Genomic DNA, 23480 nt, shown 5'->3' on the forward strand with positions numbered 1-23480 from the left:
GTTGGACTCTATATTGGTTTATAGTTTCTTTTAACTGGAGATAACAAATGATCACGCTCCACGAAAGAACCACAAACAGAGCTTAATTAGACAGTGTAGCTTTCACAAGACCCTCGGCCTGTCTGGGCCTCATTTCTGTCTTCCTTACGATCATCTGTCCCATAAATGTCATGTAGGAAGGAGACAGACCTGAGAAGGCGTTTTAAGTCTTAGAATCAAGTGCTGTGAGGAAGAATGGGTTTGTCCGAACTACTGACTAGTGGTTGCAATACCCAGCCACAACAGCCCTGCTAAGTGGTGGTATCATCCTCATTTTACAGATGGGGTAACTGAGGCTCAGGTGTATGGAGACGACCAGGACAGGTGGTAAGGAACAGAGCCAGGACTCACATCCAAGTTGCTCTGTTCCATAACCTTTGTTGTGTTGTTTCTCAACCCGTGTTGATTATTTTTCCCAAGTGGATGTGTTTTAAAAGAAACTGACTCATTCAAAAAAGTTGGATATCATGGCTTGAAAGGAATGCAAGGCGGTCCATTCAGTCTTCTCAGGAGGCCTTGGAAGGACTCGGGCATTGGTTGGCTTTGGTTGAAAGAGGACTGGCATGGCCAGTGGCTGTGAAACCCACTGGGTCCAAGCATTCCAAAAGAAGGCACCCCCTTCACCTAGAATGTACTTCAACGACCACAGAGACAGGTCCCAGAAAAGAAAAAAGGGCTGGAGGGGCCCCTGAGTGGCTCCCAGTGATGTCATGACCCCACCCAGAAAGCCCGTAAAGGCAGCCTGTTCTGGACAACTTTATGGGGGCCTTGGTGTCTGCACCCTCCCTCCCTGGCAGGCAGGCCGGCACCCCACCCGCCCCCCACACGTCCATGGCCTTCCTGCCCTGGGCCTCATGTAGCCTATAATTAACCACAGTGACCAGCTTTATGGGCTCCTAGAGATGGGGGACAGGGCAGCAAGAGGAAGTTCCTTGAAAGGGACCCGGGAATCTTCCCAGCAGGGCCTCTTCCTGCCTCCTGCTCGTCTGGGGGTCTTGAAGAGCAGACCCAGGCCCTGCCTCCTCAGACAGCCTCCCTGCTCTGACCCTCCTAAGTGGCCCCATCAGCATGCACTCCCCCTGTCAACAATCCTTCAGCTGCTCCAGGGCTGTAAGGACAAAATACAAATTGCTCCCCTGTGGCCTCCAAGTCTCTGCCTGGTCTGGACACCGCCTCGTCTCTCACGATCCCCTGCCTTGCTCCACGGCAGCTGCAACCACCTCCCCACCATTCACACACACCTCTGCCCTTGCTTGCCTCTGAGCTTCCTCAGATGCTAGTCTCTCTGCCTGCACACTTATCCCTCCCTCTCTCTCTGCATACTCCCCTTTAGATGATTAACTCCTACTCACTCTGGAGTTCTCAACTTAGTCTTCTCTTCCTTCAGGAATTTGTCTAGATCTCTGTTCCAGCTGGGCAAGGTACCCCTCTTCTGGGCTCACAGAGTCCCCCAGGTTTGTCCCATATCTTAGTCATTGGGGTTCCCCCAGAGGCAGATGCTACAACATAGATTCCAGTGCAGGCAGTTGATTTAGGAGGTGATATCAGCATTCACTGAAAGAGAAGCAATAAGTGAGATAGAAAGGCCGTGAATAAAGGGTCTATATCAGGCAAGTTACCACTGTGGGCAACTGGGGGTTAATTCTGCTGGAGCCTGGGGCTTCAGTGTAGCACACAGGCCTAGGGGAGGGAGTCAGAGTAGTAATCCACCAGTCCCACTGTTATCATTTGGGCTATTCCTACTGGACATCAATTATCTGGCCTGTCACAAGCTCAGGTACAGTGGGCTCAGGCAGCCGAGAGCAAGTTCCCAGGAAGTCAGGTGGTGAGGACTGTAAGTCTGAGATGCAAAGGGATGCAGGCCCTGCACCAGCATCCCCTCTACCCTCCCACTGCCACCAACCAGCACTACAGTTGCCTCTTCCCCTCTCTCTCCTCAACCAGACCACAAGCTTCATGCAAGCGTCTGTGTGTGGTTGTACTCCAGGGCCCAGCACAATACTTGACACATAGGAACATTTGGCAAGCCAAAACTGTGTCCTACTTGGGATGGGTCCCCAAGCTCACCAGTAGTTCAGGGGCCCTATCAACAGTGTCCTCAGTCTTCCAGCTGGGAAATCCAAAGATCCAGGAGGCAAAACCCCAAGAAGAAATCTCAAACACCTTTCATTATTATCAGCATTGGCCAGAGACTCCAATGGTCAATCCTATCCCTGTCAGATCCTAAGACAAGGACAGCAGTGAGCAAAGTCAGACGTCTGGGTTGAAATCCCAGCTCCACCAATTGCTGTGTAGCCTTCGGCAAGTTGCTTAATCTCTCTGTGCTTCAGTTCCCACAACTATAATAATCCCATAAGGGATGCACCATTATTAACTTTATTACAAGATTCAGATGGAATAATGTGTACAAGATGGTTGGCCTTCGTTAAAAAAAAAGTCTTACTTAGCAAACAAGAGGCTGACTGGACCCAAAAAATGATTTTTAGTGAACAGCCAAGATTGGCCTAATCCCAACCCCCGAGGGTCCCCTGCTCAATGCTGAGCGGCTGACTAGAAGTGGTACACCCATGCAGAAGTCCACCCCAGGCAGGCCTGCCTTCAGCAGGGCTTGCAGCCCGATAAGGTACTTAAAGTGACAGGGAAGGCTTTCCAGCGACGGACAGCTCACTACTTCACAGGAGAACCAGGCTGGTGTCCTTGGCCAAGCTTAGGACACTCTGCTTCTGTTCCTGCAGTCAGAGGTTACAATAGCACTTTGACAGCTCCCACACCGTGTGGCCCCGGGCAAGCCACTCGGCTTCTCTGCGTCTCCGTGTCTATCTATATAATGGAGACAATACAGGTCCATACCCCATAAAGCTGTTGGGGCGATTCAGTGGAGTTGTACACAAATAGCCCCATATGCAGTACTGAGGAAGCATTGGGTAGTATAAGAGGCTGGCTGAAAGCCATAGCTCTGCCTTGTTCACAGTGGCTCTCATTTCACTGGGTTTTTCTCATCTTTCATCATTCCCAGCAAAGTCAGAAAGCTGCCAGACTTTAACTGAATCATTGATAAACATGTTGGCAAATACTGGACCTGAGGAACCCTACATTAAAGGGTAGGCGCCCACTGGCTGCCTCCCTCCGTTCCCCTTTCCACCAGCTGTGGGTGCTCCAGGGACCTGCCACTCTGTCGTGTTATTCTGTTTCTCCAGATTCTTACATAGTGACTAGTCAAGGAACACAAGTTGAATTCACCCCTGTTCATGGACAGCCAGAAGCCAGGAAGACAGTTTATAAGGTATTATTCTTGCTTTCATTTGATATATGAGAGCATTAATCACAGAAGGGGGGCGCTGTTGACCCCTTGCCACACATTAGATCCTCCTCTACTCACTCACTTAGTCTTCACTGATGAGGTATTACTGCCTCCACTTTTCAGGTGGGAAAACTGAGACTCAGTCAGGTTAAGTGACTTGCTGAAGACCCCACAGATGCCGCAAGACAGAACTGGGATTTGAACTCAGACCTGTGCAGCTCTGAGCCTCTTTCTTCCTCTAGCTGGCACACTTGAAAGTGCTCTCCCAATACTAAAAGTTGTGTGGGAGACATATTTGGTAACCCAGCTCATCATCTACCCCTGGGCCTGATTCCAAAAATCTGCAATGGCATAAACCCTCCAGTGTGGCTTTGAAACACAGCCATAAGCTCTCTGACACTACTCCCACTGAAGGTGTGAATAGGGCAGGAAGGTAGCAGGCATCAAGGACTTACGCTACTATATGATTTCCCAGGCTGTGTCATAACGTGCTGGACAGGGCCCACTTCATTTCGTCTCCCCTAGCGTCCTCGGCAGCCACTAAGAAATCCTGCTATCCTGAGACCACAATGCTAAAGACCATATGTAGGTGCTCTGAGTGGCAGTCCCTTCTGAGCCCAGCCCACAGCCATCGCAGCCCAGCATCTTGGAAGTGGATCCTCTAGGTCCGGCCATGTGGATAGCTCAGTCACCCCAGCTGAGGCCCCAGACACGGTGGAGCAGGGACTGTGCCCCTCCAGAACTCCTGACCCCCAGCGCCTGTGAACACACTGAAAGCGTTGCTGTTTCACACAAGCAGACTTGGGGATGGTTTGCTCTGCAGCCATTAGTCAGAACGTCATCTGACAGCGGGTCCCCATTTCTCTGCACTCTGAAGTTGTCAAGGGAAGGGCACATTCATTCTCAAGGTCAGAAGCTCCACATGGACCATGTCCCATCCGGCCCAGGTACTGTGGCTGAGTCCTGAGGGGTGTGGTGGCCTCTGTGTTCATTCCTCAGTGGCTGTTGCATTGCTGCATTTTGACTGGCACTGGGCTAGGGATGGGAATTCAGACACCAAAAAATGGACCCAGTCCCTGGCCTCAGAAGCTCACAGTCCAGTGGCAGAGACAGACGTCAGATGAGTAATTTTAAGTTAGAAATGGAGACACACAGCCTTGGGGGATTTAACTGTGTGGCAGAGGTAGCAGGAAAGACCCACGAGGGCGACCGCCTGAGGGCTGAACGTCAGAGGCAGCGCCCATCCAAGCGCAAGAGCAGGAGACAGAACTGCAGGCAGCGATACAGCCCGTGGGGAGGCCTGGGTCGGGAGCACAAGGGCGACTCGGGGGCCCAGCAGATGGCCATCATGGCAGGAGTCAAGGCCCTGAGGTGGACAGTGAGGGGAGAGGCAGGACCGGGCTGCACTACCCAGCCCCCTGCCCAACCCGCTGGGCCACTACCCACCCTCCTATCCACCTTGCCCTCTCAACTGCCCTTCCAGAGATCAAGATTGTGATGCCCCATCTCCTAGATATGAGACTCACTCACTGTTCTGTTTTGGAATGGAGTTTCCCACTCCCTCTCAGACTCTACTTTCTGGGGTAAGGGGCCTATAACCCAGGAGGTCCCCAGGTGTATGAGAAGTCCTGGAGGGACTGGAGGGGGACAGCAGGTACGGCAGGTGGAAACTCGGAATGAAATGAGTTTGGAGGTGATTCCAGACATGACTCCGGCTGGCACATGGCAGGTGCACAAGAATGGGTGCAGAATCCGAATCTGAAAAGCCCACCCAAACCCAAGAACTTGATGGAAAAATAAAGGGGCCCCAAAGGCTCCAAGCCTTGCCTCACTGTCCAGCCAAGCAGACCCTAGTACAGACAGGGGAACGGAGGCTTAGAGACAAGAAGGGACAGGCACCAGATCGTGCTCTGATGTTGGGATGGGGGCTGGAACCCAGGCTTCCTAATGCTCTGCCTACCCTCACCCTGTGGAATGGGGTTAGAAGTCCCGAGTGACCAGCTGGCTGAGTCCAGACCTGAGGCCAGACGCTGCTCACATGCACTGCTGTTTGCCGGCTGATAGCCATCTGGTCACATGTCTGGCACTGGAGTGTGAATGACAGTACAGAGGCATGGGATTAGGGGGAGGAGAGGTGTGGTGCTATAATCTGCACCATCACTGCCCCCACAGACTCTGAGAAATTGGGTGAAAGTATACCATGTTTTGGGCCCCAGCCACCTTGGGTCAGAAATTAGGCATGCCCTGCCTGGGGGCAAGCCCACACCCTCCCAGACCGGGGAATCCTGGGTTCCTGGCACTCTTGCTTATCATAGCACTGAGCCACTCAGCAGTGGGGCACAGTTCTGAACCTTGGAAGAGCCTATGAGGTCAGGCCAGGCCAGATGTGACCACGCATGTGTGTGTGTGTGTGTGTGTGTGTGTGTGTGTGTGTGTGTGTGCACATCAGAGAGCCACAGAGTCAGGGACAAATTATAACTCAGCCACCGGGAGTACCAGCCAATGTCTACTGCTGCCTTCTCTGCTGCACCCAAGGAAAGAGAAAGTAAACCCTCCCCTGCCCAGGAGCTCAAAGCTGGTAAGAGGCCAGGGCAAAATCTACAAGTACCTGCCCACACATGGAGGGCGTTGCTGTGCCGTCTAATTGAATCTGCCCCATAATGCCCTGAGGAAGGGGGTACTACCTACATCACAGCTGAGGAAACTGAGGCTTGGGGAGGCTGATGGGCATGCCTGCAGGAAGTTCCAAGCAAAGCAGGCACCAGTCTGCCTTTGCTCACCATTCAGTTCCAAGTACTGGCACATAAGAAGCAGATGCCCAGTAAATCTCTACTGAGTGAGTGAGTGATAAAAGAATGACATGTCAGAGTCAAGATTAGAACCCAGGTCTGCTTCCGTCAAAAGCCCAACACAAGGTAGTGTGGGAGCACTGCCAGCCGGGGCAGGAGTAGCACAGAGAGCAAGAACATTTGATTAAAGTTTTGGAGTATAGATAGGGATTTTCTAGGCTGACCACTCATTCCGCAAATATTTAATAAGCACCTATTGTGTGCCTGGCACCCTTCTAGGAGCTTTGGATCTATCAATGAAGGAGACACGATTTCTGCCTTCGTGGGACTTAAATTCAAGAAGATGAGAGGGAGAGGGCATCTCAGGCAGAGGTAAGAGCACACAGAGGAGGAAGAAGGTGTATCTTGGGGAGTCAGAGTATGGGGTTCATTGGGTGGGACAAGTGTGAATGGACAGTTGGGAAAAGGAGGCTGGAGGGATGGGCCATGGTCCAGAGGGTTCCGAATGCCTGAGAGCAGGTGGGAATGGGGTAAGCGTTTTTCATCATAATAGGCCTAGTGTCTTTGGCTGCATCAGTGGTCCTTTTTATACTTAGTTCATGTGTTATCCTCCTATTTTAAACCATGGATATCACCATGGAAAATCTGGGCCTCCAGAAATTTTCAGTGTCCTGTAAGAGAAAAGAAATTATTTGGGCTTATTATTCATCTTTTCATTCTTTATATTGATTTCGATATTTAAAACTGAAATCTTTATGTCAGGTACCCAGACTCCAGTTCAGGCAGTTAAGTTGCTTATAAAATATGTGACATGTTTTAATTTCTTTAAATCAATCAATCAATCATTCATGATGTCTTTGGCAGGGATAAGATAGAAAACAGGCTTTTATTTTATTAGAAGTTGCAGTTGTCAACATTTCAAACGGGAGGTCACCTGACCCACATTTCTGCAGATTGTCGGGGAAAAGTTAAAGCAGACAATTCCAGAGTTGAATGTGGATGTGGCTCCGTGGAGGAGGGGGAGCCGGGGCTCTCATGTCCAGAGGGACCCACTGGTATGGCCAGACCAGGAAGAGAATTTCAAGGATCTGATGGCAAATAAGGGAGTGGAAGTGAAGGAAGGAAAAAAGGTTCAGGCGGCAACCATATGGCTCTCTGCAAGCCAGCAGTGGGGAGTAGGGTGACAGACACACAGACATGGGCAGAGTGGGGACCTGGGTCTGCAGAGGCCACAGAACAGGCAGGAGCCCAATGGTCAGAGTGCCCAGCACAGATCCTGAGCCGTAGCAGGTGCTCAGCAATTATATATTAAGCGAATGATCTTGAATGCCAGCTGATTGATTTTATTTTTTGATAGCTTTGATATGTTGGGTGCTTTTTATGTGCTCAGAGATAACCTTACTAAAGGCCTTTCATTCATGCATTATCTCATTTCACAGATGAGGAAACTAAGCCTTAGAGAGGCTAAGTGGCTTAGCCAGGGTCACAAAGCTGGCAAGTGCTAAAATCAGGGCTTAAGCCCACTTCGGTGAGTCTAGCCCCTAAATTCTCTGTCTCTTGGGACTTTCTCCTGCAGGAGAAGGAAGTGCAAAGACCAAGGTACCGAATGCCTTTCATGGGACCCAGGAACTTTTGCTTTAATAGACCCCTTCCTCCATAAAAATATTTTTTAAATGATAATTTATGGCTGTTACATACAGAAAAATATACCCTAATCTGGATTATCTTCACTTTTTTTCTTTTGACTTTACAAAAATTAAAACATTTCCCTGGGCCCCTGCAAGGGTTGTAGGCAGGGTTCTCTGTGCTGCAGGAGAGGCCGGCCCTAGGCAAGGATGCCCCAGGGCTGTGATCTCTGTGCCTCTAAGCAAAGTCATTCTTTGGGGTGCAGCCCTTGGAGGCCACCCAGTGGGTCAGGGGAGTATTCTCACGGCACATGCAAGACCCTCCCAGAAGGCATCCCCCAGACCATGACACTCCTCCTTGAGGGAGTTTTATGCCTTCCACTGACAGATCAGTTGCCAGGGGACTCAGACCAAGGCCAACTTTGTCCACACAGAGACACAGCAGGAAAATCCAGCCGCCCCCAAGCCCCAGCTCTAACCTTTCCCCAGCACTGCAGAGGGAGAGATGCTCAAGCCACCCTCTGCCCTCTGCCCTCTGCCCTCTGCCCTCTGCCCTCACCCTCAGCCTCCTGGATCTATCTCCCCGGGGAGGAGCTGGGGCTCCTGTGGGTGACCTTTGGCATCTCTGATCTCCATCTTCCCTCCCTAGCCCCACCCCCATCACTCAGCAGCTCCTGGGCAAGGACAGTGGGCATGGGGGCGCGCAACTGGCCACAGCCCAGCCTCCCAGAGCCTCCCACGCTCACCCTGGGCTGCGGGAGTCCCCCTGCTTCAGCCTCCTATGGCCTCGGCCTCGGGGTGTTTCTTTGGAAATCAAAATCACTCTTCTGGGGCTTCCTAACCAGCTCCCATACCAGTCCTAGCTATTAGCCTTCTGAAAGAATGCATGAATAATTTTCAGCTTTATCATGAACCAGGCTCTGTGCTAAACACTATACTTATTTCAATGCCCGTAACAACTCCACAAAACACTATCATCACCCCATTAGGGGGCTGTGTGGGTTAAGAGACTTACTCAGGGTCACACAGCAGTGAGTGGCCAGGTCAGGATTCAAACCTGCCTGGCTGGCTCCAAGGACCAGGCCCCTGCTGCTTTCCAGATTAAATTCTTCAATGCCTCCTTACTACCTGAATAAGGCCTCACTCTCAAGGCCATCCTACCTTGGCCTTTGCCAAACCCTATAATGTCCACTCCCAACTGCTCTCCCACATGACATCAGCACACTCCATCCAGAACCACTGACAACTCTTTGAACTCCCATGTCATCCTCTGTGCCATTGGGCATGCTATTCCCTCAGCCTGGAATACTCTTCCTGATGCAGGAAGGTCTCTAGAGGATTACACATGGGGTTCGGACAGACTGACCTGGGTCTGCCTCTCACCTCTGTCCCCTGGACTGTGAGTTCTAGGAGGGTCTGAATGTCCTCTGGCTTTGTCATGGTGCTTGCTGGAAGGAGGAAAGGAGGAAAAATAATTCAGTGGATCAGAAGAAGGTGGTTAGGGGTTGATAATGGGACTGCACACCAGAGATGGATAGTAGAAAACAATTTGGTCCTTCATCATTTGGGTAATTAGGCTCAAAGCGCTGGGAGCAGGAAGGGTGACTGCATTCAGCCAGGTTGCACAGTAACCCTGCTGTGTAGATGGCCCCAATCATTCTCAGGGGCCCCAGTGAGTGGGTCCCATGTCCTGTTTGGCCCCTCCTCCCAAGGCACCTAAGCCTCAGTCAGAGCCCCCAACCCCCGCCCTGGACTGACTGGGAGCCTCAGGAAGCCAAACCAGGCCTGACCCCCCGCCTGGTGGGCTCCCTGGCATTTGGGGGAGATTCTCACAGTGGTTTGCCCTCCTCCTTACACGCCAGGCCCTGTGCTGAGCTTTGGCCTTTCTGTGCCTTGAAGTCACAGGTGAGGGGCAGAAATGGGGAAACTGCAAGCTAAGCCAGGGGCTAGCGAGGGGAGCACCAAGCCCACCCCTTCCCACGCTGGCCTCGTTCTGCTCCCCTCACACCCTCCCCTCTCCACCCTCTCCTCAGCCCTCTCCTCTTTATCCCAGCCCCAGCCCAACTCTCCCCACTGCTTCCCTTCCCCCATTCCCACCCACCTCCAGGTCTCCATCCCTTCCCAGTAATAACAGCCTCCAAACCAGCCGGACAGGTTCCAGAGGACCTAGCCCTGCCCCAGAGGCAGGTAAGAAGTGGGACAGCAAGCCCCTAGCTGCTGGCTGCCAGAAAACACCAATTATCCCTGCAGTCCCCTGGCCTGCCCAGCCAGCCCAGCTCAGCAGCCCCGGGGCAGGGGAGGAGGCCCTGGATACAGGGACCGCGTTTCCAGACCTTGCAGTCCAGGAACATGCCAACCAAGGATGCGGCCTCTTCTGAAAGCTGACAAGCCTGGAGAGTTCTGCCAAGCCAGACACACTGACTCACATTTAATTACACACTGAACCGATCATCTGGCTGAAATGAGTGAAGTTTCATAAAAGGAGATGTGAAATTCAGGGGGCAGGGGGAATTAGCAACTTTGTTTCTTATGAATTATTTGAAGTTTTGACATGAACCATCCCTGAAAATCCCTTCTGGAGCGAACCTCCCTTTTGGAGCCGGGTTCCCAGACTCCCTTTTTGGCCAGTGACAGGAGCTGAGGAAGGGAGGTTGGTCAGAGCAGTGTGAAGTGTGTGTGCGATTTTACTTGTGAATGTGAGGGGATGCATGTATGTCTGTAAATGTGTGAGCAAATAAATGTGAGCCACATGGCCTGGGTTCAAATCCACCTCGATTTAGCTGTGTGACTCTGGGCAAGTTATTTAATCTCTCTGTGTCTTGCTTTGCCTCCTGCAAGCTAAGGAGTTTCTCCTGGGGTTGTCCTGAGGAATGCAGGAATTTGTAAATAAAAAGCATTTAGCAGAATAAATACATGATGGGCATGCTTTAAGTGTTTGTTATTACCACCACTAGTATCAATATTGTTGTATTAGTGTTACCATGACTATTATGATTACTTAGAACCATCCTTGGACCCAAAAGCACTGAATCCAAGTAGCGCTGATGGTGTGTTCGTGTGTGTGTGTGTGTGTGTGTGTGAAAGCTACAACTGAGGAATTATCCTGTGGATGAACAAATGGGTCTCCCAGGATGAATGGCTAGTCCATGTTAGTTTTAACTACATTTCTATAGATTGGAAGTTCGACACAGTTCTTGCTGGGCTAAAATCAAGGCGTCGGTAGGGCGTTCTAGGAGCGAATCTGTTCCCTTCCCTTCCCAGCTCCTGGAGGTCCCTGACTTCCTCAGTTCACACCCCTTTGTCCTTCTTCCAGGGCCCCAGTGTTGGGTCTCTCTAGCCCCCTTCCCACTCACATCTCCCCTGCCTACGGCTGGGAGAGGCTCACCACCTTTAGGAGCCCTTGTGATGACGTTTGCCCCACCCAGATAATCCAGGATAATCTCCCCATCTCAGGGTCATTAACTCTAATCTGTCTGCAAAATCCTTTTGGCCACATTAAGATAACATATTCACAGGATCCTAGGATTAGGACACAAACATGGTTGGGAGGCCATTATTCTGCCTCACACGAGGGGGAAAAGGCCCTCCTGCCTCTAAATGTGTTGCGGTTGAATCACATTAATGAGTGTCTACCTTCTGCATCTCCTGGGGCTCTGGGTGCTGGAAGAGGCTGGAGGGAGCTGGCGTGGCTGTGGACATGCTTCAGTCTCCACGTTCAGGAACACCCCAGCTCAGGTGCCCAGGCCCCACATCTGGCCAGGTTTGGGTAACTCCTCCCAGCTCTGAAAGGACATCAAGCCATGAATCAGGCTCTGTCACCGACCCACTGCATGGCTGTGGGGACAGTGCCCCCTCTTTGAGCCTCAAGGTTTCCCCACCTACAAAGCGTTCTGAGGACCACACGCAATGACCCGTGAAGTTGCTATGACAGTGCTGGGTGTCCAGTAAGGGCCCTATTGGAGCTTCTGCACGCCCGTTCCACATCCTCGGGACGTGAAGGTCAGGTTGTGGGGATGGGGGAAGAAGTATGTGAATGCGTGAGCAGGAGGTGGAAATCAGTGTGTAGGAAGTGGAGGTCAGTGTGCCTCCCTGCATGGAGGACCGAGCCACAGACTCTTTCTCACAAGCCTGGAGCCTCCCACCCAAGTTCCTCTGGAGGCCAAAGCCAGCTAAGGGTCTGAGAACCTGACTACAGTGAGCTGCCCCCAGTAGAAAATTTCTCTGAAGTCTCCCATTTTGCATGTTCTATTCCAGAAGCTGTCCACTGCTGCCTTATTATAAGGAACAATGTTTCAGGCTGCGGAACACCAGGCTACTGTTAAAACCATGAGGTCAGACTTTGTACAGACAAGATGTCCAAAACATATTTTCAGGCAAAAGATAAAGTGCATTTCATGACACTGGGTATAAGTTGGACCCATTTTTGTTCTTTTAAAAAAGGGTCCATCTTGCCAAGTTTCGGAAATACAAATCCTTTCAAGGCACCAGATAGAAGTGGACAGATGTAACACTCTAGGGAGTCTGCATCCAGCCCCCTAGTTAGGCCCAGGTGACACTGCACATTGTAACCTCCAGGGAAACATAGTCAAACCCCAGTTTTCAAAGTGGGCAATGAGCCTCTGGAGTCTTTGAGAGGGGAGTGAAAGTGTGTGTGTGTGTGTGTGTGTGTGTGTGTGTGTGTGTGTGTGTGTGTGTGTGTCTGGTGTTTGTGTGGGGAGCAGTATATAAGTTCATGATGGTTTTATAGTAAGAAAGAAGGGTTTCAGGGCCTTTGGCCCTTTCTTTCCTGTTTACATTGTGCATTTCCTTAATCTTTTAAAATAAGCTTATACCAAAAGTACCGAAAGTCTTAGTACAGTTTTAAGATTAAAAAATAGTATTTCTCTAATCATAAAAATAGACAAAGAAAAAATATATAATCAAACATTTGTGTAAAAATGGTACCCCAGGAAAATGTGCAAGGTTTGTCCCATGGAGTCTCACACCGCCTGGTGCGCCTGATGGGGCCATTAACCAAGGCCAGTCAGGAATCCGCCTCCCGCCCAGGGGTGAGCAGGCCTGCCTCGGAGGTTGCTGCTTGGCCTCAGGGAAGGTCAGCAGTGTCTGCCTCGGAAACACGGGATGTCGTCCCAGGCCCTGTGTGCTCGAACAAGCACACGCTCAGCATTCAGGCAGGGTTCTGCGAACAAATCCCCCTTGTGCTGTGTACTCTTCGTTCTCAACAGGCACCAGTCTAGGTGACAGATCTGCCTTCCATGACTGACTGTGCCTGGCCAGTTGAGTAGCTTTAGACATGCCGTTTTTACTCTCTGAGCTCTGATGTCTCCTTCTGCAGAAAGAGGATTCGAGACAATGCATATGAGGTGCCCGGTGCAGTGCCTGACCATTGCAGGTGCTCAATAATAGGGTTTCTAAAGAAGTAAGTCCCATGGCCTCTCCCCAGCCGCTGGGCTCCAGCCCGGTAGGAGGATGTCATCAGAGTGGGCTGGCTGCCTGAAGAGAGCAGAGTCCATGGCCTTATCAGGCCAGCCTCACTCTGCCCCACGTGGAACTGGCCTCTGGCCTCTGATCCCCTGTACCTGACTAGTTTCAAGATACGTGCCCCAGGACCCCGTGGACCCAAGGGTCGGAGGAGCCTCGCTGCCTGCCTGGGAAAGAAGCCAGATATTCCCATTTTGCAGGTGGGAAAACTAAGGCTCAGAGAGGCTCTGTAACTTCTGTTCATACACCTGCTTTCATTTCATTCATTCATTGGTTCATTCCTCCATTCGACGTTTAGAGATGCTAATGAGGACCAGGCACTGTGTCAGGCTTGGGGCAGGAGGCAGCAGCAGAAAAGTAGCCCTGCAGTGTCTTTGAGGCACAGACCAGGAGCTGCTTCACTAGTCACACTGGTCACGGGGCCAGTAGCCACCAGAGACCCTGCAACTACAAAGGCCAGCGAGCGTGGCTTTAACATTCTAGTCCCATCTTAAACATCTCAATAATGTTTAAACAAGAGGCCCTTCATCTTCATTTTGCAAAGGGCCCTGAAAATCATGTAACAGATGGAGTTATGAGGGTCATGAAACCAAATAAACATCCCAGTAGATGGTGTCTGGGGGGGGAGATTCAGCAAACCTGGGAGAGGTGGCAGTGGCAGGGGGGGTCCTATGCAGTCTAGAGCTTTGCTGTGGCCTTCCTAAGGGAGTAATGTGTTGGCAGAGGCCTGAACAATGAGTAAAAAAATGGCCTGGTAAAGAAGTAGGAAGATGAGAGGAAAACTCAGATTCCTTAAAATGGAGATAGTGAGCCTGGCCTCATGGGACTGATTGTCACAAGGTTTCATTCACTCATTCAGCCAATATATTTCAAGCATCAGGCAGGAGCCATCACCAACACAGCAGTGGAGACAAAATACACCATGCCTATGACATATGTGTCCTAGCTGAGGGAAGGATGTGAGCACAACTTCTTGTGCAGACAATTATTTACCTACTCCTGGGGTTTGTGTGGGGAAGACCGACAGGGTGCTAAGGAGCAGGTGATGGGGCCGAGCTGGGCTAAAGCACAGAGTTCTCAGCCCTGCCAGGGCCAGGCATAGGGGAGGCCCTGGCAGAATGCAGGCTGGTGGAGCCCGGCTCTGCATTCTGTTCCGCTGCAGGCAGACCCAGCAGGAGACATGTGGACCCTGATGATCCCAGGAGGCGCCATGGCAGCTGCCACCTGCCTGTGCCCTGGTCCCAGGGGCACTGGGTAGATCTTGGGAGGAGCCAGCTCGTGGCAGGGAGAGGGTAGGAAAGCAATAAAAACTTAATTAAAGGGAGACTGCTTTCAGAGGGAAGGAGGGAGGCCAGCCTTACTGACCAACTGGGGGCCTGGTACTTCTATCACGTCTGCCAGTCCCCGAGAGCCCTCCGCAGCAAGAGGCCTGTGTTACACTACAGGAAAATCAGTCTCAGCCTAAGCAACTACCCAAGGGCACGCATGAAGAGGTTGGGAACAGAATCCAGTCTCCTGACTCCCGGAGCGGACTGCAGCTCTGCTCACCTACTCCCTGACCAAAAATCTACCCAGCTGCTTGACAGTCTGCCAGAGAAATTTCTCCCCAGCTCCAGAATCAACAATGCTTTTGTTTCCCTTGAGCAATGGGTTTGTGTTTCCTTGATAAGCATCCTGGGTCTTAATGTTTATGTTTTTTCACTTTCCGTTGACCACCAGGAAGCCCAGAGCCAGCTCTGTGGCCCATCTCAACACGGACTTTATGTCCCATGTAAACCATAATGTCACTTCTGATTCAACATCATTCTTTCATCCTACTTTCATTTTCTGCTTCCTACCTTTGGCTAATTGGCAATACGGTCTGGCTCATTCTAGCATGTCCAGCTTCCCTGAGCCATCTGAAACCTCTTCAGCCTTCTCTACATGTCTGCTTCATCCTCCCCTTTCTGCAGAGAGCTCTTCTCCGGCTCCTCAGGCACAAGGGCCAGGTGAAGCTGCCCCCGCTCCCTATTCCCACCCTTTCCCCATTCAAGCTCCCATCACACTCTGACTAGCACCCCAGAATCCAAACTCTAATTTGCGAGGAAATAGATGCTTATTGCCCCAGGTTGGGTCAGGCATCCACTTCTAGTCCAAGGAGTGTCCATGGGTGTGTAACATGGGAGTGTAAAATGGCCACAGGATTCCATCACTGCAGTGAAGTCAATACTAAACCCTCATCCCATCATTCGAGCCCCTTAGGACCTGTGTGAAGCTTCCTCTTTCCAATCCTAGCCATCTCCTACACCTTCATCTCTAGCCAAATAGGACATCTTGCTGTTTCACTTATCTGGAAACTTCCTCTACTGCCGCCTCAGAGATTTCACCCAGGCTATTTCTCCTCCCATTTTTCCTTCTTGTACTTTGTCCACCTTCCCTACCCAGCACCACAAGTTTCAATAAGGCTCTGATAAGCCTCTCAGGGTGCCAGACTCTTGAAAGGCAGAGACTTTGAAGCGAGGTGCCAACACCCTGTGCCTTGGGAACAGACAGACCTCAGTTAAAATCCTAGTGCAGCCACACAGCAGGAGATTTAGACACACCCCTCCATCTCTGCATGAGGTGCCACCTGGGAGCAGGGACCCACTGCCTCTCACAGTAGAGACTGTGGGACTGCACGGGAGCCGGAGGGGTCGGGGTGCAGAAGTGCTCTGTGCCGGGCACTTCCAGAGTACTTGTTGAGCGAATGAGCTGGTTTGCACCTGAAGATGAACATGTTTTCACTAATCACACACACACTCTACCCCCAGCAGCTGGGCAGTGGCCATATGTACCTGCCTATGGCCCTTTTGGTTCCTGGGGACACCAGGAAGGGTGTGGCAGGTGGCCCCAACCCAGAGCTCTGTAGCCTCTTCCCAGTAGGTAGACGTGGCAAGCTCCTACACACAGCATGTAGTGGACTCTGCAGCAGGGACAGGCCTCCACAGAACCAGGTTCCCCCATGCTCGTCCTCTTCTGCAGGGGAACTCACACTGTCCCTGCTCCCAGAAGGCCCTGTCGGGGAGCAGGTCTGAGCCCCTTTGCCCTCTCCTGTCCTTTCCCCACTCCCATCTCCTGTCCCCTGGGATTGCCCCTGGACAGGGAAGGTGCTGGAGGGGAAGGAGAGCAACCATATTTGCTGATAGACGCTCACCCAGTCGCTGCACTCACCACTTTATGCACATTTTCCCATTCACTCTTGGTTCTCCTTTTCTGCCTTTCCACATTAATATGATCATACCCATGCTGCCAATGAGGGAAGTGAGGCTCAGAAAGACTACCTGGCCTCCCCAGGCCACCCGGGTGGTGGAGCCAGAGGTTCAGGCCAGAGCTGCCAGTCTGCAGAAGCTGGGGTCTTGCCAATGCAATAGGCGGAGACCCCACCCCCAGTCCCAGGGAGAATTCCCCAGCTGGGTCAGAGGGAGAAGGCTGGCCTCTACTCCTCTGAGGGCTGGTTAGGAGACCCTGTACAAGAAGGCCAGAGTGGACAAGGGTCCACTGTTCAGGGCTCAGGGGGCTGGGCCAGCCAGCCACTTGCATCCTTCCAGACTGCAGGGCGCAGGGCTAGCTCTTTGCTCACTACTCAGAGCGCCTTGGGAGTGACAGTCTGTAGCTGACCACTTTGTGGGCAGAGAGGCCAAGGCAGGAGGCAGCTGATCAGGACTCGAATTCAGGGTGGCATCCTGAGTGATGGCTGGAGACTGCACTGGGCCCTTTCCTAAGGTCTGAGCATGGGCCCGGGGCCTCGGAGGCCTCCTCACCATCAGATTTTCCTCTAGAGGAGGAAGTGAGCGCCAGCAATGGCTGATGAAGCAATGATTTTCACAGTGAAGATGTAGATGATGTTGGTGATGAGGGTGACCCTGACGGCAACAATAATAGCAGTTAACACACAGGGTCCCATATGTCCACCAGACACTGTTCTAAGCACTTTATGGCACAACAACCCTATGAGACAGGTACAAATGTTATCATGACCATTTTACAGATGAGGATACTAAGGCAGAGAGCCGTTAGGGAACTTCTTCAAAATCATATAGCTGGAGCGTGTTGGAACTGGCACACTAATTTCAGAGTCTGTAATCCTACTATGATATTGCTTGCATTCAATTTATATTACATGAAATTAGCTTTCACTATTTACTGAGCACCTACTATGCATCAGGTACCATCTAAGCACTTTACAGGCACACACGAGCTTTAAGTCAGCGATATCATAGTTGCATTCCGCTGAGGTAAAGCGTAAACCCTCGAGGGGAAAGCCATCTCTCCAAAATGACAAGGCCAGTAAGGGCAGAGGTGACTGTCACACCCAGGCAGCCTGACATCTTAACCACAGAGGGACACTTTCTCTGTGTCTGTGTACACACAGGCACATGCACCCTTCCATAAGCTCATGTGCACACAAACATGTTTGTAGCAGGACACACCCACCTCACACAGACTTACAGAAACACAGCCAACAAAAGCCAGCTATGTGGTCACCCAGTTCAGAACCCAAGCCCTTGGCCTAGAGACTCAAGATGCTCTCTCTCTAAAAAGTGGTTCCTAAGGGGAGGCAAGTTTGTATTGTGACCATGCCAGTAAATGCTGGCAAGCCCTGTCAGTCAAGGCTCCTGGCCTCTGTGGATCTGGAAAAAGTCAGTGGGGGTGAGAATATTCCCGCTCAGAGCTGAAACTCCAGCTTCTTTCCCACAGTATGTTCACAGCTGCAAATCCCCTTCTGGGAGCTCCTGCTGGGGTTTGCACACCACCTCCCAGGGCCTACCCTGCCAATCAATTTCAGGGCGAATTGAGCCAGAGATCCTGGCCAGAGGGTAGAACCGGTTAGACCTGCTTGACAGTCTCCCAGCTGCAATGCAGGCGTCTGGGCTTGCGGCTAAGTCTGATCCTTCCAGGTTGCTTCTAGGAGCATTTCCTGAGCTCCTGTCTCCGTTCTGTAAGACCAGGCCCTAGACCCTGCTAAGATCAGAGGTGGCTCAGACCCAGCCTTTTCTCCAGAATGTACATCTTCCTGGGGAGACCGACAGGCTGTCTCTCAGCAGATCCCTCCAGCTACCAGAGGAAGTGGGCAAGATGCTCCCCATTTTGCCAAGAAGCACTTGAGGCTCAGAGAGGTGAAGTGACTTACCTGAGTTCCCACGGCCATTAAGAGGAAGGGGCTGAGTCTACACCCAGGTCTAGCTGCCTCCACAAACTGAACTCCTTCTAAGCTTCCACTCTAGCTCCAGAGAGGAGTTCAGAAAGAAGAAATGTCTTCCTTCTGGTGTTGGTGGCTGAGGAATGACTGACATAGGAGATGATCTGAAGACGAGAGGATGATGGGGAACTAAGAATTTCATGGGAGAACAGCTCAGAACCAAAGGTGGCTTCTAGGGTCTGTCTACTCAGAGCGCAGGATGCTGAGTGAAGAATGAAGGGGCAAAAGGTTCATGGTGCAGGGCCCTGAAGGCCAGACCAAAGAATCTGGAATGTGCCCTGGAGGCGATGAGAAGCCATTGATGGTTTCTGAGCAGGACTATCTGCCAGTATCTCTGAAAAATTAATTTAAAAGCAATGTCCTTCTTCACAAGAAAAAAAATTTTGTAACTATGTATGGTGATGGATGTTAACTAGACATTGTGGTGATCATTTTGCGACATATACGAGTATTGAACCATTATGTTGTACACCTGAAACTAATATAAAGTTATGTGCCAATTATGCCTCAATTAAAAAAAAAAGTTTAAGCCATGTCCCCAGTGTAACACACAGGGATCAAGAGGAGGATGCAGGAGAGTCGGAGGGTGAGGCGGCTTGCTCTTCTCAGAATCAGATCTCCACAGAATAAAATCCCAGAAGCATTTTTCAGCCAGTTACAAATGTTATCTCACCTATCACAGACAACTTCAGACTTGAGAAGAGTATAATAGTTGAAAACATAGACTCCACATGTAGACTGCCTGGGTTTGAATCCCAGCATTGCCACTTACTAGCTGTGCATCCTTAAGCGAGTTGCTTAACCCCTCTATGATGCCATTTTCTCATCTAGAAAATGGAGATAATCCTACCCCCTTGCTTCACAGGGCTATTGTGAGGATTATGTGAGTTAATAGTTGTCAAACTCTGAACAGTGCCAGGCACATGGAAAGTGCTTGTCAAATAAAGATCTCTGAGGCCACAGCCCCTGATCTATCTACCGAAGATGAAACTGGAATGAGTCTGACGTGGTGTGTTCTGAGTGATCCCATTCTGGGTCCTAGTAGTCATCAGTTCTTTTGCTACACACAAACCATTCCTTTAATACACCCTGGCAGATTCCCAACCACCACCTCCAAGCTCATGGGTCTATAATCTGCAGAGTGAATCTACTACATATCAAGTTTCATAAGGGTCAACCTAACACTTCTACTTTCTGAGAAGAGGCCTCCTGTGCCCTTGGTCTCCTGGTATACTCTCCTTCCTCCCTCCTGCAAACAAGGAGAGGGAGGTGGGCCACCCAAGAGAGCACAACAGAGTCATCCTTTTTCAAGACCTCAAGCAAAAGAAAGGTCTTTTAGGTATATCATGCCTATAATCCAAATGATATGTACCTTTCCTACTATGCAAAAGTATAAAATCCAGAGAAAGGTCACCTTCTGTTGACCTTGAAGGAGACAAAAGCTGGACAGGCTGAAGGCAGGCCAATATGGATTCTCTTTACAAGTCATCTGAGGGCTGGGACAGACTCTTCCCAGGGACCTCTGTACTTCACTTCTGCCCTTTGACCTTCCGTAAACTGCCTCAACGTCTTGGACCATGAGAGCCACTGTTTAGGAAGAACTAAAATTTGAAGCATTGCTGTCTTCTGGGACAAAGACAAATCAATGACTCCTTGATTGTGCAACAAAACAATGACATGACCAGAGGTAAGTGTTTGAAAGAGGATCCTCACAGCCTCCAAGTAGGGTGGGGCCTGGAAGATGAGTTTATAAGATTCTGGGAACTGACCAGGGAAGAAGTGGGGACATTCCACACACTAAGGTGTGGTGGTAGAATAGGCCAGCCAAGTGCATCTGAGAGGGGATATGGAAATAGATTCACCCCGAAGAAATCAGTTCTCTCTCAAGAACTGGGACAAGAATCTCAAGGAGCCCACTAGGCCTGGTGTGTTAGCAGAACCTGGAGATGCATTCTCTCCCAACTCTGCTTGGAGACAGGTTCCCCTGACTCTGTTTACCTAACTGTGAAATGGACTTCATGCCTGATCTTTTCCAGCATGAGGCAAAGAGCCTAAAGTTGCATGAAGAATGCAAGGGGGTAGGGAGTGGGGGTGCAGACGGGTGGCGGTGGGCGCTGCTCACAGATGGACTTTGATTTCCCAGCCCCAATCAGCCAAAGAAAATGTCCCCGGGAACCACGTCAGCCTCCCTTCATCTGCGTCCCGCTTTTAGAGAGCCTCTTCCTGCATCAATGAAACAGAAGGCAGGAGCTGGGGGAAGGTTGATTTTGACTTGAGGACACTGAATACAATCTTTTCTGGGTGTTTACAAAGTGTTTACCAAGCAGCCGCTCTCCAAACCCTAGCAATTGCTTAAAACAAGAGAGCTGTTGATTTGTGGCGTGTTCTCTCTTTTAAAAAATATCCATCACAAATGTTTGATTTAGAGACATTATTTCTTTTTAAAAATAACTTGTCAAGGAGACAAAGTATTTAGGAGGCTTTCTTCTCAGCTCAGAAAGCAACAGGGAGGAGGAGCCTTTCTTTTCCCATGTGAGATTAGGAGGGAAAGGGAAAATCCAGGGAGGGAGGGTGACCAGAAACAGGTGGTTAGTTCCCTGCCCACAGAATCCCAAAGACCCTTCGCCATTTCCCTCCCACCCCCACCTTTCTCTTGTCAAAGACCCACCAAGAATCCGGGGGGAAGCAGTGAGCTCTGCTCTGCCCCCTCCCTCTCTGGCCCATCCCAGTGCTCCCCCACCTGCCCCTGGTATTAGATACCAGCCTTTCTCCTCACAGACACCAAAATGTGTCCCAAAGTGCACAAGATTTTGGAGAATGAAACACAAACAACACTTTTAAGATTTTTTTTCTAGTGGTATGTATTTTAAGGAATATCAAAAAAACTAGATATATAGATGATGATGACAATGATGATGAAGATGGATAGATAGCTAGGTAGATAGATGATGATATATGATAGATAGATGATAGATATAGATGATAGATAGATATAGATAAACAGATAGATAGATAGATAGATAGATGATAGATCGATAAAGGATAGATAGATAGATGATATAGATAGATAGATAGATGATAGATAGATAGATAGATAGATAGATAGATAGATAGATAGATAGATAGATAGATAGATAGATAGATAGATAATAGAGGGAACATGCTAGGACTTCAACCCACATTTTCACAGATATTACCCCTTTCCTCTTTAAATACCTTTTACTCAACACATAGTCATTCAACCACTTATTGGGTTACTGAGGTCCTACTAAGTGCCAGGCACCATTCGTGGTGCTTAGGAACATCAGTGAACAAAATGGTCATCAGACATTGACCTCACAGAGCACATGCTGGCAGGAAGAGGCAGAGTGAACAAGGTGAGAGAGTAAAGGAGGAAAAAATCAGAGGGGAGACAGAGATCCTCATTGCTTATTTTAAAATTAAGACTAAAAGAAAGTTAGACCTAGAATATTCTTCCCCTACCCATTTCACTTGGATAACTCCTATTCAAGTTTCAGAGCTTAGCTCAAACATCACCTCCTCCAGGAAGCCACTCTCCCCAGTCAGTGTCAGCTTCATTGTAATACTGATGCTCTCAGACGGCCGAGCTGCTTTCCTCCATAACAGTTATCTCCTTTTGAAATTGTATATTGATTAATATAATATCTATAGCTATCTCTCTCCCCTACTAGACTGTAAACCCCCTGAGGATTTGTTTGCCAAGATTGTTTCTGGTTTTGCTCACTGTTGTATTGCCAACACCTAGCACAGTGCCTGGCATATGGAAGACACGCACAAATATTTGTTCAGTGATTGAACAAATGGTCTTAGGTGGCAGGACTAGAAGCAGAGTATTTGCTGAACAGAGGATTATAGCAGCTGTGGAGAGCTGTGATTCAATAGGCTCTTGGAACTCAAACCTTTGGCAGGTCTGATCAGCTCCAGAAGCTGAGTCCCAGCTGCAGCAAACCTGAGTCAGCTCAGGACCCCCAACCCTGTCTTGTGCCCATCTCCTCACCAAGGCTCTCCAGGATAACTTCTGTCTTCATTGGAAAAGCCAAGTCCCAGATATTCACAAAATGCCTTTGCTCCCCACCAGCTCTGCACCTGCAGTCACACTGAAATCCTAGGAGTGGGAACCGACCTTGGCACATTTGCTGGGATGCCTGGCTAGGCATGGAGAGGGCCATGTGCTCCAGCACGTACGTGGCTGCCCTCATGGAGCAGGTCCGGGATTGCACAGCCCTGGATCTGACAGGTAACACACCGCAGCTGCATGATTTACAGAGGTTTGTGGGGAGAGGTTCTGTTTCCCACTTTGAGAGCTTGAGTGCCTTGTATAAATATTTATGGGAGTCTGGAGCTCCATTAACCCCACCAGTGCCACATTTCACTTGTTACAAGGTGCTTGCATGTGAAAGAATGTAAAGGCCAGTGTTCAATATACAATGCATGTATGTTTGTGCATATGAGTATATGAGGAGCATGAACCCATGTGCATTTTGTACATGTATGTGTACTAGATTGTGTTTCAATGTGAGTATAAATCATGCAGGTATGTGCACAATCAAGCACGCCTTGTAAATGTATGCACATAAGCAACTGGATATGCATGCACATGGGCATGGATATATGCACGTGGCACTTGCGTGATATGTGCTTGTCTGTGTGTGCACATCTCAAGACTTTGAGAATGATACATAACAAATAAACACATGCAGATTTAAGTGTGTGTGCTCATATCTGCCTGCCTCTGTATGTATAAGTATGAATTATTTACACACGTGTTTATGCATACGTCTACACTAAGAGTGTAAACACACCTACGAGCAGGGCAAAAGTTTCAATATCACTCCAGAATCAGCTTTGGTTAAGCTATGGATGATTCTATCAAAATCGCCTCACCTAGAAGCTGCGGCTTCTATAAACCCATGCTCTGGTAACAATGACATTTATTGAAAAGTTCAACTGAGAACAGATGCAGGGTGAGAGAGGCAGATTGATAAATTACAAACAGCACCAGTGTC

The 23480-nt window shown here is 50.0% G+C and overlaps 1 long non-coding RNA gene across 1 annotated transcript; it reads right to left on the bottom strand.

The window, feature by feature from the left end:
- Positions 1-6566: 6566 nt before the first annotated feature.
- On the bottom strand, positions 6567-10704 carry LOC118920840 (uncharacterized). The gene is made up of 3 exons (XR_008997952.1): positions 10088-10704; positions 9138-9202; positions 6567-7217 (listed from the first exon to the last, which is right to left on the bottom strand). It is a non-coding gene; the product is annotated as an uncharacterized LOC118920840 (long non-coding RNA).
- Positions 10705-23480: the final 12776 nt, after the last annotated feature.

This window comes from Manis pentadactyla, chromosome 5, assembly GCF_030020395.1.
Source record: "Manis pentadactyla isolate mManPen7 chromosome 5, mManPen7.hap1, whole genome shotgun sequence".
NCBI classification, from domain to species: Eukaryota; Metazoa; Chordata; class Mammalia; order Pholidota; family Manidae; genus Manis; species Manis pentadactyla.